This window comes from Onychomys torridus, chromosome 21 (assembly GCF_903995425.1).
Source record: "Onychomys torridus chromosome 21, mOncTor1.1, whole genome shotgun sequence".
NCBI lineage: Eukaryota > Metazoa > Chordata > Mammalia > Rodentia > Cricetidae > Onychomys > Onychomys torridus.
In genome coordinates, this window is record NC_050463.1 from 42,497,084 (window position 1) to 42,513,618 (window position 16,535).

The following is a 16,535-nucleotide window of genomic DNA, read 5'->3' on the forward strand; positions in this document are numbered from 1 at the left end:
CACCCAGCTGTTAGGTGTCCTCTCTAGATTTAGTGCTCCCTGGAGACTCCCACTGCTCTCTATTTCCCAGTGCCCAGCATTGGCTGCTCCTGGGATTGTTTTGAAGCAACTAGATGCCTCTGAGCCCAGAAACAAAAAGGAGACAGCAAGAGGAAATGCAAAGGGATTCTGGCCATCTGCTTCCAGCCCAGGACCCCTGCGCTGAGTTGTTCTGGATGAGAATACTGAACCTCTCTTCAGTTCCCAACTTTTCCTTGTCTTGTGAAGTGTGCCGGGCAATTCTGAGACACTGTGAGAGATATCCATTCCTTCTTTTCTGATTGGTGGATTTTTATGCTTTCATCGGAAATAGTACAGGACCAATAAAAACTTTTTAACAGAATAAAAGGCCTAGTTCAATCAAGAGCTATCCTAGAAAACGGGCCTTTTTAGCCCATTCCTTCTGCTGTTTCCTTCTGAGTCACTTCCTATTCGCTGTCAGTCTAAGTAAGAATAATGAGCTAAAATGCATGTCCTTGGCAGGCTTGTCCCTTCCTTGGGGGTCTGCCATGTTAGCCTCTTTTCTATAGCTTGTGACTGTGTGACTACCTGCATGAAGGGCTCCCAGAAGAAATTGCTCCAGATGGCTTTTGTATTCCAAAAGGGGTTTTAAATTTGTTCCTTTCAATACTAGGCAAGTCTATAGGTAAGCAGCAGCCAAGATTGTCCTTACCCCTCGGTTATGCTGACCTGCATATATAATTTGCCATGTTCCAGTCACCAGAGACAGAACTCCACGTGAGGAACTGGTGGAGGCACCCAAAGTCTAGAGCCCACCCACATCTGGGGTCTTTTTTTCAGTGTCCAGGAAAGCTCAGAGCTGAGGGCGGAGCCAGCTCGTGCCCTTTTCAGAACCGTTTGGCATTTGTAGCGGCAGAGATGTCCCCTGCATACATCTCATGGAGAAATCCACTCTGATTGAGTTTTTAGGTTAGGAATGGGGGCAATTGCAGATGAGGATTAAGACAAGGTACAGGGACACACTCAGTGTGGTTTCTGACGCTGGGATAAAGCCCATGATTAAAAGCAACTCAGGGAAGAAATGATTTACTCCTTCTTGAAGATTGCAGTGCCTCTTCAGGGTAAGCCAAAGCAAGGCCCTTAAGCAGGGCAGGAGCCTGGAGGCAGGGGCTGAAGCAGAGGCCACTGAGGGGTACTGGTTCTTAGACTGCTCCTCATGACTCGTTCAACCTGCTATCTTATATTACCCAGTACCACCTGTCCAGGCTTACACCACCCGTGGGCCACCCATATCAATCATTAATGAAGACTTCCCTAAGGACAATAGGATGCAGACAGTCTCTCAGTTGGGGTTCATCTTCCCAGCCATGTCTAGGTTTGTGTCAAGTTGACAAAAGACTGAGACACACTCTAACCTTCGGAAACATCCTACTTATTCATGATTTGTTTGCTAAGGGTTTTGGCTTAGAAAATGTTCACGCATAATGTCTGTTTGTTCCCAAGGTGACCACTAAGCATCATAATCATTGTTTGTATAAACACTGGGTGCCCTGAGTAGCCATATGGCTTAAAGCAGTGGTTCTCAACCTTCCCATGCTGTGATCCTTTAATACAGTTCCTCATGTTGAGGTGACCCCAAGCTATAAAATTATTGTCATTTCTACTTCATAACTGTAATTTTGCTACTGTTATGAATCATAATGTCAATATCTGTGTTTGCCGATGGTCATGACCCGCAGGTTGAGAACCACTGCCCTAAAGGACTTACACATGAAGACCCATAATTTGTCCCTTCTTTTGTGACTTGTGGTATTTTCTTTGTTCTGCTCCATTGATATTTTGATTGTATATGACACAGAAGAATTCTATTTTTATGAGCATGTCTGTCTGGGGCTCTGTTTAGATCCTGTACTTGTATATCCATTTTCCCCCTAGATTTAGAGAATTATCTGCTGTAATTTTATTAAATAGATGCCTGATGCCTCTGTTTGTATTTCAGCTACCTCTTATCTAGGACAGATTCATTAAGATTGGTCTCTTAATCATGTCCTAGAGGTCTCTAACACTGTGGTCAAGGTTACTTATTTATTTTCTTTATTGCTATCTGAATGTACTAATTCTTCAATCCTTTCTTCCCCCTAGTCTGGTCTAGCTGTGATTCTTTCCCAATGATGGTGTGTGTGTGTGTGTGTGTGTGTGTGTGTGTGTGTGTGTGTGTGTGTGTGTTTCACTGTGTATGCCACACTCTGGAGTATTCTCTTCTGCCTCCCAACTCCCAGGAGCTTGTGCTAACCATCCAGCTTTTACACAAATCCCTGGGATCTGAACTCAGATTCTCACACTTGCACGAGAAGCAATTTTGCTCCTCCTGAGCCATCTCCCCAGCTGATGGTTTGGTGAGTTTTTCTTTAACCTAATATAATTTATTGAGCTTTTTGTTTCCATGATTCCCATGTGCCCTCTACCCAAACCTCCTCCCAGGCCGAATCTGTCTGGGCTTAAATTCTTTCCAAATTGGTGAATTTCTCATCCAAGTGTTGAAGTAACATCTTCACTTCTTTGTTTATTTGAATTTTTTATTGGGGTCATTGACAGTTTTTAAAACTAGATCTTTGAATTATTTGTCCAGCATTAAAACTATTTCTGTCTCCTTGGATTTAATAATTGTAGAGTTATAAACTTCTCAATGACAAGAGTAGGGCCCTAAGCTTATAAATTTGTTGTCCTTATGAACGATACCAGGGTGAGAAAGCTCAGTGGGTAAAGGTGCTTGCCACACAAGTCGCTCTGCCTAAGTTTGATCCCTAGAACCCATATCAAGGTGGAAGGAGAGAACTCACTCCACAGAAGCGTCCTCTAGTCTCCTCACATGGAATTGCAGCAGGCGTGTACAGGTGTGTAATCACACAGGCACACACATACAAATGATAAATATATGATTTAAATGAAGCATAGTTGCTGCTGAATGACTATCCCTTTCACACCACTGGAAAGTTGAAAGATCTTAAAGTCAAACCACTGTAAAATGGAGATATTCTGTAGTTATGGATGTTAGAAATGTTGGGCCCTAGGGACAAAATTTCATTCTTTCCAAAGGCTTTGGGGAATAGTAATGATTTTCCTTTTCCTCTTCCCAATGTCTAGAGTCTGCCCACTTCCTTGTGTGTCTATCCTCACATTGTTCTAACTTCCATTTTGTCTCTTACTCCCTGACTACCTCTCCTGTGGTCTCACAGTTTTATTGAATCCATGTGACAGCCCAAAACTATCCTCCCACCTAAAGATCTTTAATCTGAGGATGAGATATTTAAGATTTATTGCAATTAGACCAAGTGTAGTTAGAGTTCCTCCTTGGCTACACAGTGAGCTCAAGGCCAGCCTGGGCTACAAGAGAAATATATAGAATTCCAATTAGGCAGGAACATTTTGAGGGAAGAGCATGGTTTGGCCTACTAGGAGTGCTTAGAGATAGTTTGATACATTGTCTGGTGCTTAGATGAGAATATGTGTTGGAAGTGTAATTTCGAAGTCTTGGGCTTCAAGGAAATAGTTGTGGGGGTTTGGGTTGGTCTAGGGTAATACTCCACGGTACAAGAAAAATGAGATGAAAATTGGCATTCTCTAAGTCAGTAAGGTGGAAGAAGAAAAATCAGGAAGTACCTAGGAGTTGAGGTTACTTCTGGGGTCTCATCTTCTCAGAGTTCTCAGGGACCTGTGTCCAGTCCATGACTCCAACTTCACAGTGGCCATCCATGTCCCTGGCTGCTCACGTGGCACAAGTCTCGGTCCAGACATTTCTGCCTGCCATCCTGTTATATTTTAAAACTTAGTTCTTACAGTAATGCTGACACATTTATAAATAACCAAACAAACAACAACAACTCAATTACATGACCTGGAGACACTTAGAGTTCTCTTCACAGACCTAGAACGCCAAAACTTGAGGCTGCTTTCTCCTAATCATTTCAGAAACACAGTTCCATTGAAGAAATACTGTTTCTCGTGTTTGTGAAGCAATACAAGGTAACTTCTAACTCAGGTAGCGCCCAGGCAGGAAATGTGAATAATTTCAAGAGCTGTCAATAGATTCCTAGATGATATAGGCTGCCTACAGGTCCATGAGGCAATGTTTAAAGCTGGGAAAAAAACTCTAGCTTTTGAGGGGAGTTGGTGGAAGCGGCTTGCTATCCATCTAAAATGAGAGAAACATTGCAATTGAGAGTAAGCATGGAGATTTTTACAGCAGTCGATATCAAAGTATGTTGTTTTCTCTTGTATAATTTTTTTATTATATTTTATAAAAGCATAAGTTTGAAACTTAAAAATCTGGCATTCCGCCAGGCAGTGGTGGCGTACACCTTTAATGCCAGCACTCAGGAGGCAGAGGCAGGCGAATCTCTGTGAGTTCAAGGCCAGCCTGGCCTACAGAGCGAGATTCAAGAAAGGCACAAAGATACACAGAGGAACCCTGTCTCAAAACAAACAAACAAACAAACAAACAAACAAAAAATCTGGCATTCCTCATAAATATTTGGACAAACACAGATTAGGGACACGGATGTCACTGATATCACAGTGAAGTGCTGAACAGGGGGAGTTAGAAGATAATCTCACAGTCTTTTTATTTTTTCATCCAGATCTTAAGGATTTACTTATCCTGAGTCTGGCTTCAGCTCTGTGGAAAACTGATTCATGGTAAGTGATCAGTTGTGTGTGTGTGTGTGTGTGTGTGTGTGTGTGTGTGTGTGTGTGTGTATGCATGAGTATATGCTGGAGTGCATGCCCATATGGAGGCCACAGATTGGCATCAAGCGTCTACCCTGAGTACTCTCCACCTATGCTTTGAGACAAGGTCTCTTGCTGAACCTGAAGCTTACCTGGCCCAGGACATGCCTATCTCTGACCTTCCCGTTCTGGGGCTGCAGACATACTCCATCCACCCTGCCTGGCTCTAGGAATCTGACCTCAGGCCCTTGAGCGCTCTACGCACAGGACCAGCTTCCCAAGTTCTAAATGCCTTTTTTTATTTTTAAGCAAACAGAAGTGGGCAAGAGACTGCTTTGTGGTTATTTTCATTGACTGAAAATAAGAAAAGTAATTGTCTTTACTATTAAAAAACAATACAACACTGTAATACTATAGTTTCTATAAATAATCTGCAAGCATTTTTTATAAACCACTTACAGAATTTGAACCCATCTGGCTCAGGAACCTTGCACAAGCTCCTTCCTGCAAACGCTAAGCTTTTCCTCAATGGGTTCCTATGGTGACAGTCATGTTTCTACCGTACTGAAGATCCGGCATTCATTTCTATGAGTCACTTCCTCTATAAAGTTCCCTGTGCATAGCAATAGGAAGAGAGCCGCTTACATAATTAGTTATACCATTCCTGTGTTCTCATTAAATTGTGTGTTTCATGAGCCCAGACCCTAATGTGCTTCCATAGCACATCTTCCATAGCACATCTACATTTTTGTTGAGCAGGGGTTGGGGATTTAGCTCAGTGGTAGAGTGCTTGCCTAGCAAGCTCAAGGCCCTGGGTTTGGTCCTCAGCTCCAGGAAAAAAAAAATATTGAGCAAAGGAGTCGAAGGATAAATAGACTAATGAGTGAGTGAGTGGGTGTGTGGAGTTAGTAGGCTTCTCCCCATAAGTGGAAGCTTTAGCAGTGTCTTTTTCTCAGCTCTCTGTCCCTTCTATGCCTTAGCCCTGGTTTTGTCAACACTGGTAGGAGACTGACTAAGGATTCAAATTCCTTCCTAACAAAGCCTTACACTGCTGAGAGAGAAAGCCTCAGCTCCTTCTCCCACCTAGGCCCTCTTGAGAACTGCTGAGGGTACGGGAGGGTGGCAGCCATTATCGTTTGCTCCCCTCAAGTGAATCTGAAAGCCTCTGTAATGTGCTAATCTCGCTGCCTTTGAAAAACATATACCCGAGATAGTGTTTAACTCATGAACAACGCTTAGCGTTTTGTTCCTATTGGAAGGTATTTAAGAAATGTAAAGCAGAGGCCGTTAACTACAGGAAAGAGGGAGGCCTCTTGTGTACAGCCAAGTGCTATGCTCGTGTGTGCATGTCGTTCCTGCCATTAATGAGAATAAGGGGCAGGTGCATAATGCCTGTTCCTGTAAATCTATCTAGAAGATAATAGACCCCTTCCTAGAAAACTGCTGAGAAAGTGTGCATAAAGACCTCTCATTTTTACTACTACTCACTTCTATTGGAAAGGAATCACATAATATTTTAGGGCCCTGAACTAATGAACTGTGTGTGTCAATTCAGAAGGCCCTCACTTTGTATACAGTAGATTATTTCCAAGTCTCCATTCCCAGGAGGCTAAGGCTCTATGGCTGGAGGTCCCTGGATGTGACTGGACTTCCTGGTGGAAGGAGACACTGGCTGATCTCGCGGCAAATGAGAGCTCAGAAAGTCAGCAGTAGGGAAGGAAGGGCCAGAATCCAAGCGAACAAGAGAACTTCAGAAGAGAGACTTAATCAGGTTCAACCTTCTGCTGGATTGCTTCTCAACCTGCAGGCTCAGTGGTCCAGACACCTGCTAATAGTGAAGATTCTGCTGGGAAGAAATCAGATGTCCATGGGACAAAAAAAAAAAATCTGACAACCTTTGAATGTTGAGTCAGGCAAAAAAGAACAGTGAAATCTTGACTTCATGTTAATACATTAAAAACATGCATACTTTTTAGTTGCTCTGCTGGGTTTTGTTTTTTAATTTGGTGTTCACCTCCCTTTTGATGTTTTCCAGGCCATTCCGGCTGCTGTTGACATTAGCTGATGTGTGGTCTTTAGCTGTGACACATATAATTAACAAACAGGATAAATATACGCCTCGCCATTCTGATATAAGTGGTGTAATTAGATATTTCTCCTTACATTCTTCAGAGAGATATTCACAATCAGAAAAAGAACGATTGAAACGACGAACCAATACATTTCCACAATTCAACAAAGAGACCGTTTCTCTAACTAGCACTAATTTGAAGCCAAAGGAATTGTTTGATATGAACCCTTAGTGCTCACTCACTCAGTGAAGATGGATTCAATTACATTGAATTCAGTTGACAACTCAAAGAAATCATTCATAGTCAATTCCAAGTGCAGCTCCGCAGACGTCAGAAGTTGGAAGCCAGTCTTTTATTCGAAGTTTCCACCTCCTGGGTGTGTGTGCCGGAGGGAGGGGTGTGTTTGTCTTTTGTTATTTCTTCTTCCTCCCCATGTAATTAGACAGGATTGATAGAGTCTTGTCAAGACAGTCTCTCTGACTTTTTAGATAAGAACAACATAAAAACACTTGGCTATTTGGGGCAGAGGAGGGAATTAAGAAAAAGCAACCCTTTGCATTGGGGCCTGCCTTCCTTTAGAGCAGACACCATCCATACTCAATAAGGAACTTGCACCAGTTCCCACCCAGCAAAGTCACACCAGGGTCTGCTCCAAACCCTCAGCTAGCCCTATCCCCACCTCGTCTGATATCCCCAGGATACGTCTTGGTTTTCAGGCCAAGGGAGTGAAAAGGGAGTATTTTCACTGTTTTTCAACTTGAAGGTATTTCTTTCTGGCCTGGTGGATTACTAGGTAACTTTGCTTCTTAAGGTTTAAGTTAGCCAATGACACCAAAGGCATGTCTGTAAAAGGCTCGTAGAGCAAGAAGAAGGAGGCTCATAATACTGCTTTTGCAAAGTGCAATAAAACGCCCAAGTCTACCAAGGACTAGTGGGCCCTTGCACATGACAATTAAACATTAACAGGCCCCGGGGCCTTGGAAGCAGGGCCCTGCAACCCTTTGAAGCCCTGTTTGCCAATTAAACACTGTCTGACATTTGCGTCAAGGTGGCAGGGATCCAAAGCAGAGATAGCAACCTCAACCACTTCAGGGGCTTTCATTAGCTCCCCAGACATTCCTGGCCTGCCCTGTTTCTTTACTATTGCCAAATCCACACCCTGCTCGGGAACTCGGGGCTCTGAGAAAGTTTACCGAGATAAGCTTATAATGGAAACAGTACTTTGTCACCCTCTACCACTCACTCCTTGTTCAATTATCTTTTATCTGTTTAGAGTATTTGCCAGCTCTCCCAACACTCCCCGGGATGAAGCTGTTGAACCAAAAGCCCTCGCTGGGGTTGTAAAGAGGTGTGTGTGTGTGTTTGCGTTAGAGGTGCCACTAGGTGCTCGCCGGAGCACTGGGCTCTCTCCCCATAATTTTAAAAGCTGCTGTGAACATACTAGTAAAAAGCTGTTGTGTTTCCTAATGTGGGCAAAGCATTCTTTTGGAGGCAGAGGCTGTAGGTGCTCCAGGTTCTCACAAGTAACAGAAATGGAACAGGGTGTTTAAGTAGGGAGAGTTCTACAAGTTCCTAGGCAAAGTGGTGAACATTACTGTATGCCACCCTACTCTTAAGTTGCTGTCTGTAAATGCATGTCTTACCTGTAAAATGGCGTGGTCTAAGTTTGTTGGGATAGGCCTTCGTCAGATCTCTCACCACCGTACTTTGTCATGGGTTAACTGAGCTACTGTTGACATGAAATGAAGTACCATTGTTTATTTTGATGCCTGAAGACAGTGATGTTTGTGATCAGTTCATCCCTGATGCCAGGATACAGGAATGCTGCAGTGTTGCTAAGATGGATGAATATGCATCCAGAGACCAATACAACTTCTCCTTTCAAGTGAGACGAACGCACTGACTGGTTGCTAACTGGCTGATGCAGGTAGCAGTGTATGAGACACGTGACAGCGGATACTGCAGCTGCTGTCTGGCTACACCTTACTCTAGAGAAAGGTGGCTGCCATGTTATGAGGCTAACTCAAGGGCCTTGTGGAGAATCCCCACAAGAAGAAAACAAGGCTACCTGCCAACAGCTGGCAAAGCCCCTCTGCCAAAAAACCGCACATGGAACTTAGAGACACAGTGTCACAGCCTGGCCAGCAATGGCATGTCCCTATTTGATGGCTCCCTCAGCTCAGTCACAAGTGATCAGCCTGTCTATCCAGTGAGTTCCTGACCTGCAGAAAGGATATATGTATCGATGTCTATTGTTTAAGATAATTTAGGGCTATCTGATATGTGATAATAGATAACTAATGCCTCTCAAGTAACTGCTAAGGAACTACTAAAGAGCTTAGAGCAGAGAGACAGAAAAGGGTGGTTACTCATGGGCTGGGTGACCTTGGGAGATCTATGCACCTGCTGTGGAATGGATGGACTCACTTGCCCTTCAAGGCTCTTCCTGCCTTCGAGATCTTTGTCTTTGTCTGGCTTGGTGGTATCAATGGTCGTTACCTGGCTTGGTTCCATCATCTAATTTTCTAGGCTTCACCACACTGGAAGCTATAGAGGGCAAGCACAAGTTGTTTGTTTGCATCTACTAGAAGAGGACCAATCCCATCCAGGGTGGGTTTGATGAAGCCTACACAGTGCTGTTGAATGTTTACCTAGACCAGCGGGTGCTGTTGGCTTTTGTTATAGAAAGACACACAAGTGATTCTTTGCCTAATGATTTCGTCTAAGTCATGGCTGCCTCCGCCTACTCAGAAGAAACAGCTAGCATTAAAAACAATAACAAAGAGCTACACAATCATCACTTCATTATAAGTGGAGAATCCAGTGGGCATAGCCACTAACTTACTTTGCAAAGCCTCAACTGGTTACTTTTTCTTAAACATGTGACCTGGAAATTGCAAAACCTCCCTTTGGTATGGAGTGACCTGAATAAGGCATCTCGTGCAAAACCCTAGTCAGAGTTCATGAGGGTCAATCTGAGATCAATGGAGAGCAGAATGCATAACACTTAGGTTGTGCACACCAGGCCACATCTGGCTGCATCAGCTAAAAGGGAGGACCAGGTTCAAAATGATGAACTCTCCAGGTCACAGCCACTTAGGAGAGTGATTGTAAAGCATAGGTAAGACTTTGCTAGATGACAGCAAAGGCTGGCATGTGACATGATTCCTTATAACTTAAATATAAGTAAGACTTTCATCCTGGACAGACTTGATATTGTAGTAAAATGTGTAAAACTTGGAAACAATTTTCTCTCCTATATAGGGCCAGAATAGAAATATATCCTTATTCCCATAGTTGGGTGGTGATCTGAATTCTCCCAAGGAAATGCCCTAAATGAGGAAAATGAAAAGAATGGCCTCATATATGAAATTTCTTACAGCTGTGTGTGTGTGTGTGTGTGTGTGTGTGTGTGTGTGTGTGTGTGTGTTGGTCATGTGCATGCATGCACATGCATGTGTGCAAGTTGATATATTAACATGGCTTGTGTCCTCTGACTTCCACAAGTATGACTCGGCATGTGCCCATCCCGTCCCCCATAAATCAATCAAATAAGTAACTTTAAAAATGAAGAAAATCGTCTTAGTGTTGGATTCAGTCCTGGGCTCAGTAACATCAATTCCCCACCTCTTTCCTTCCCAAAAGAAGTTTCTGATGAAGCTGAGCTGCAAAGAGAAGGTCCTGTGGGCCATGGGTGAGAAGTGAGTGCTGGAGCCAAGTTCTGGTATTTTCAAGTTCGTGGTGATTTTCACTGAATGAAAACAGATTAAACCAATAACCACATAGGCAAAGGGGACCTAAGGTTTCAGTGGTCTAGAAGAGTTGGGAAAGTGTGAGGCTCACTTAACTTGGACTGTGGTGCTTTATAGACCAGCAGGAACCCACTCAGGAGATGCACACACAATCTACCATCTGACTCTACACCGAACATCTCATCTGACCCCAAGCCATTCAAACTTAAAAGAATTGTGAATGAAATAACTGTTCTTGCTGAGGCTCTATATTTCCCCCTTTCAAAGACAGCATGCTATTTATTGTTGAAATGCTTAGTTTAATACATTCAGAAGTGGAGGGTCTCCTGGGAAATTGAAACAAAATTAGAAATAGTCTGAGCTATGCATAAGCTTTAGATGTTTCTCTTTAACCATATTAGTCTGAATGTTTTGTGGGATTGAATTAGTCACTGCAGGCAGAGAGGAAAGAGAAAACTCAGTTGTGTTCCTTCCCACTGAGCAGCATTAAAATGCACTCAAGACCGGACCAAATGTGTCATGCCAGCATATGAATCAGTTGTTTGAGAGACCATTTTTTTAATATCTAAAGAATGCAAAACTATTGAGAAAAAATACTGGAAAAAAAGTGTTTGGGTACCTAGAAAAGATAAAGTACACATTCAATCTGTAGATCCAACAGACTTTACAACCAAATTGGGTAATACCTACAGCTGAGAAGGGGTACACTGTATTGTGAAGACTCTCTTTTTCCGTTTTCAAGAAAAGGGCTCAAGTAACTTAGTGTCATTGTCCACATCAGTCCATTAGGCAGTTTGATGAGTTTGATTCTCTAGGGCAAAATTCAAAACTTAGAAAATTCACAAATATTTCTTCTTACCATGATAATGTCAGCCAGCCACCGTGGTTCAACAGAAGAGGAAAAAAAGATTCCTATGGAAGTCTTTCCTGCAACCATAATGCTGAATAACGCCCAGTTGTTACGTAATCATTCTGCTGAGGGACGGGAATGCTACTTTTACTACATGGTGTCGTCTGCTTGAAGAAAGTAGCTGCACTTTCTATTAGACCCTTAATTGAGGATTGACAGTAAATGAGATGACTCAGCACGTCAAGGCACTTGCTGTTACGTCTGATGACCTGCCTTTGATCCCCTAGGATTCACAAGGTAAAAAGAGAAGCTACTTCTACAGGCTGTCCTGTAATCTCTTCACATCGACCATGACACTGCATGCACACACTTACATCACACACACACACACACACACACACACACTCACAACACACACACACACTCACAACACACACACTCACAACACACACACACTCACAACACACACACACACTCACAACACACACACACACTCACAACACACACACTCACAACACACACTCACAACACACATACACTCACAACACACACACTCACAACACACACACTCACAACACACACACACAACACACACACTCACAACACACACACACACACACACACACACACATACACATCAACATAATTTTAAAGCACCATTTCTTGTTAAGGCTGGAAAGATGGTTCCACGGTTAAGAGCATTAGTTGCTCTTGCAGAGAACCAGGATTTGTGTGTGAGGACCCATATGGAGACTCAATAGCCACAAGGAACTCAATTTAAGGGGTTTTATGACCCCCCCCCCTCTTCTGGCCATCACTGGCACCAGGGACACACGTATATACATATAGGCAAAATACTAAATGTTGGTACTGCATCTGAACTGTAAATCATCTTGAGAAAATTGATCTATTTATAATACATAATCTTTTTGTTGATTTTTTTCATTCATATACATAAGAAAAATTATTTTTATTCTCATACTTTTCTCATTGGCATGGCTGTTGAATATTTTCTATTACCATGAATTATGAATATGTAAATTTCTTGATTACTCCATCTGCTTATTATTCAAATATAGAATAGCCTTATAGTATTTTATAACTTATGTTTTGACACATACGGATGAAAAGGCTAGAATAAACTCATTACCTTCCAGGGTAAATGGTTTTTGTAAACTTTGATGAACATTAATAATTTAAATTTTGTTTTTATTATCTTTGATTTTTGTATGGACACCAGAGTGTGGTTCTTTTTCACAATAGTCTTCCTGATAATTCAGTTCCTGAAGTTATTGTGCTGCCCGATGCCCTCCACCTGAGCTTACGTGACTCTCACCTTCATGGAGGCTGGAGCATCCTAGTGAGCCCACCCACTTCAACCCTAAGTCCACCCACCCTCTCACTGTCAGCTTCCTGGTTTATTCCCAGCTATAGGTCCTGAACGACCTTTTCAGCATAGGATGCTTACACCACCCAAACCTACGAAGTCCCCGTCTTTCCCTTTCTCCCAAGATGAAGACAAAGGTCCCTCCTATTGACCATTGCCTCTCTCTTCAGCCTCAACCCACAGTGTGCATCTGTGCCTCTCCAAGCTTCAGCACCAGTGGCCTCTAAGTGTTCCTTCTTATGTGTGTCATCCTTAGAAATCTTGTGGGTACCCACTAGGTTCCAAACCCTAAATGGCAGCTTGTAGGAGGAGCAGGGGCAGTCCAGCTTCTTTTCAGGACAGCTGTGCTGATCCATTCACATGACTTGGCTTCTCAGCTGTTCTGCTTCGTTCTAAAAATGATGGACTTCCTTCTACCATCTTCTAGAACTCCCAATTGTATAATGATGATGATTCATGTTAGGGGCTTTCTCTGAAACAGATGTGTAATGAATTAAAAAACAATGATTGGCCTCAATGTAAGGCATAGATTTTGACTCTCGATCCTTTGTCTCCTGATAGTAAGAACTGATGAGGGAAAAGAGAAAGAGAGAAATCTCTAGAATCTGGTCCTTGGGAGTATTCAATGAACCATTCAACTTGAGACCCTTCAAGTGAGGGGCTGGATCACAACCACCTCTTCTCTGCTCTTTGGGGCTCACATTGGTCACTTATGGAAATTGAATGTACGAACTTTATGAAGTAGAAAAATCTCTTCCATTAGGGCTCATGTTATCTCACACCACAGAGAGCTAAAGTCCTGGGGACTCCCTCTTGCAGCTGGCCTTCCTCCCACATCAGCACTGCAAAGACACCTTAGCTTTGTTGCTATATCAATACCAAGGGATTCTATACACTTTCTATGATGGTTTCTGTAAAAGTGCTACAGAGGCCCCGAACAATGTATTCTCTATGGCTTTTATGGAATCCTGTGGAGGACATTACTATGTCACTCTGTTTCAATTCTGAAAAGAAGCACATTTCCTGAGGAGAGGATGTCTATCCTTCCATCCTGTGACTGAATTGAGTGATTGTTGCTTTTCCCCTGCAGAGTCCATGCTGCAGATAACATACATGGCAGGGCAAGGCAACTGGGTGCTAGTGCTATACTCAGTTTGTGAGTGTCATGGTGCTGCTTACAACCAGGAGCCTTTAGCTGTATTTTGCTTACATATTCTATTTTTCACATCTTCATTAATGACTTCAGGCACTGACTGTAAGTTACAAATAAGGAAATTATCATGTGTGTATCCATCCATGGTACAGCCCTCACTGAAGCTTGGCACTCAGTCCAATGCCCAGAAACAATTTCTACAGAAAAAAAAGAAACATCCGTAAGTCCCCAGGGTCATGGCTACTAAGCTTTGCTTAGATACTTCCTGTGCATGGTGCTTACCATGTCCCAGCTGACCAGCCCAGAGTCCAAGAACAGTGGATTATTTGTTTAAATGAGAGGGGGGGGGGAGCCCTTATGGAAGAGGGCCATTCATGTGTGTTCGTAAAGGGCATTATCCTATGTGCTTGATATCACACAGCAATTAGTGTTTGATAATTTTGTGAAGTGTGGTCTCTGCTTTTTTTGCCCAGCAGGCTTTTCAGAAGGAAAGCACCCACCCACCCACCCACACAAACACACACACACACACACACACACACACACACACACACACACACACACACTGTTATGTCACTGTCACAGGCCAGCCAGCCAGGCTATTCTAAGGTGTTAGCTCAATAGTGGTTTAAGTGGTATCATTCAAACTACCAAAGAACCAAAGCATATGGGGAAATTAATTGGGATCTGGTCTGTTCCCATCTTTGCTTTGCCAGATATTAAAGTTGATGTCCCTTTGGTGTTGCACCATTGTTCAATGTCTCTCAGACGAGTGTGGTCACTCTCTGTCTGACACCAGCCCATAAATTTTCACAGGCAAGAACATGGCCTAATAACACCACTCTGGCTATTCGGTGTATGAAATCCATATGCCAGATGAATGTGATTATTCATCTCATGTATAGCACATACTAAGCACCTGCTCTCCTATCATGGACTGACTTATGCTTAAGGAAAACAAACAAACAAACAACAGCTATGTACTTGTAGTTTGCCTTGTCTTTTGGGAGAAAAATAAATCACGTTTGATCTAAGCCTAGATGTCCTAATGTAATCAATGTAGTGTGATGTCAGAAGTATATACAGCATGGTTATGTCTGGCAAATATATTGTGATGTTCTAGGGCATATGAGTCATGGAAGACTTACTCTACAGCTTTAAACCCAACACACCTCAGCTCAACACAGTCGTGGAATGGAATTATGACAGGTATTGGCTCAACAAAATAAAAGCCCATTTCTACTTCAAGTTGAGAAACTGAGTAAGTACATGTGGTGTTTGTCTTTCCTTGGTCATTCTAGAGCTCATCATTCATGCCAAATTGTAGATCTGCTGCCTCTTGAACCCCATCAACATCTTTGGTTAGCTGTTAGAGAGGAAAAAGTATAGCAGAACTCAGACTGGAGGATTTCATGGTCCAGGCCAGTGAGCACCACCAATTTGTTCAAATTTTTTTCACCTGCTACTTAGGTACAAGTCCAACACCTAATTCTACAGTAGACAGAAATGGAATGGGGATGGCATCTAGAAGGAAGAAAATAAAGATTTTCGTGAGCAAATAACAATTCATATTCCAAAGGAAAACTAGTCCCCGTGTATGTTGAAAGTAGAGACATTTGAGCTCAAAGGTAAAAGCTCACTTAAAATGTTCAGCTGTCCAACAGTGCTTTGAGATGTGAGAAGATTTGCATCAAACCAAGGAAAGACATCCCCATGCTTGTAAACATCATTTCAGCTTGGGAAATGGATTTTCTTCATAAAATTGATATGCCACCTTTGGATCACAGTATCTTAGAGTACAACAGATTTTCTTCTGGTTGGGGGAAGAAAGCTCAGTTAGTAAAACGTGAGGACCTGTGTTCAAATCCACTGCACCCACGTGAAAAACGAGGCAGATGTGACACACCCAGGCTATCCAGTGCTAAGGGATAGAGGCAGGAAGCTCACCAAGGCTCACAGACCAGCCAATCTAACCAAATCAGTGAGTTTTGGGTTCAGTGAAAGACCTTGTCTCAGACATCAGGGTGGACAGCAATGGAGGGGGACACCCATGTTAAACTCTGGGTGCCGTGACATTGAAAGAAGGAACTGAAGAAGATTAAAGATGGAAAGATCTCCCATACTCGTGGATCAGTAGAGCTGACACAGTAAAAATGGCCAGCCTACCAAAATCAATCTACAGGTTCAATGTGATCCCCATCAAAATTCCAACACAATTCTTCACAGATCTTGAAAGGACAATTTTCAGCTTTATATGGAAACACACACACAAATCAGGATAGCTGAAACAATACTGAAAAATAAAAGAATTGCTAAAGGTATCACCATCCCCAACTTCAAATTGTACTAAAGTAATAAAAACAGTATGGTATTGACATGAAAATCAAATATACACTCGGGAGGCAGAGCCAGGTGGATCTCTGTGAGTTCAAGGCCAGCCTGGGCTACCAAGTGAGTCCCAGGAAAGGCACAAAGCTACACAGAGAAACCTTGTCTCGAAAAACCAAAAAAAAAAGAAAAGAAAAGAAAAAGAAAAGAAAAAATAAAATCAAATATGTTGATCAATGGAATTGAATTGAAGAAGGAGACACAAATC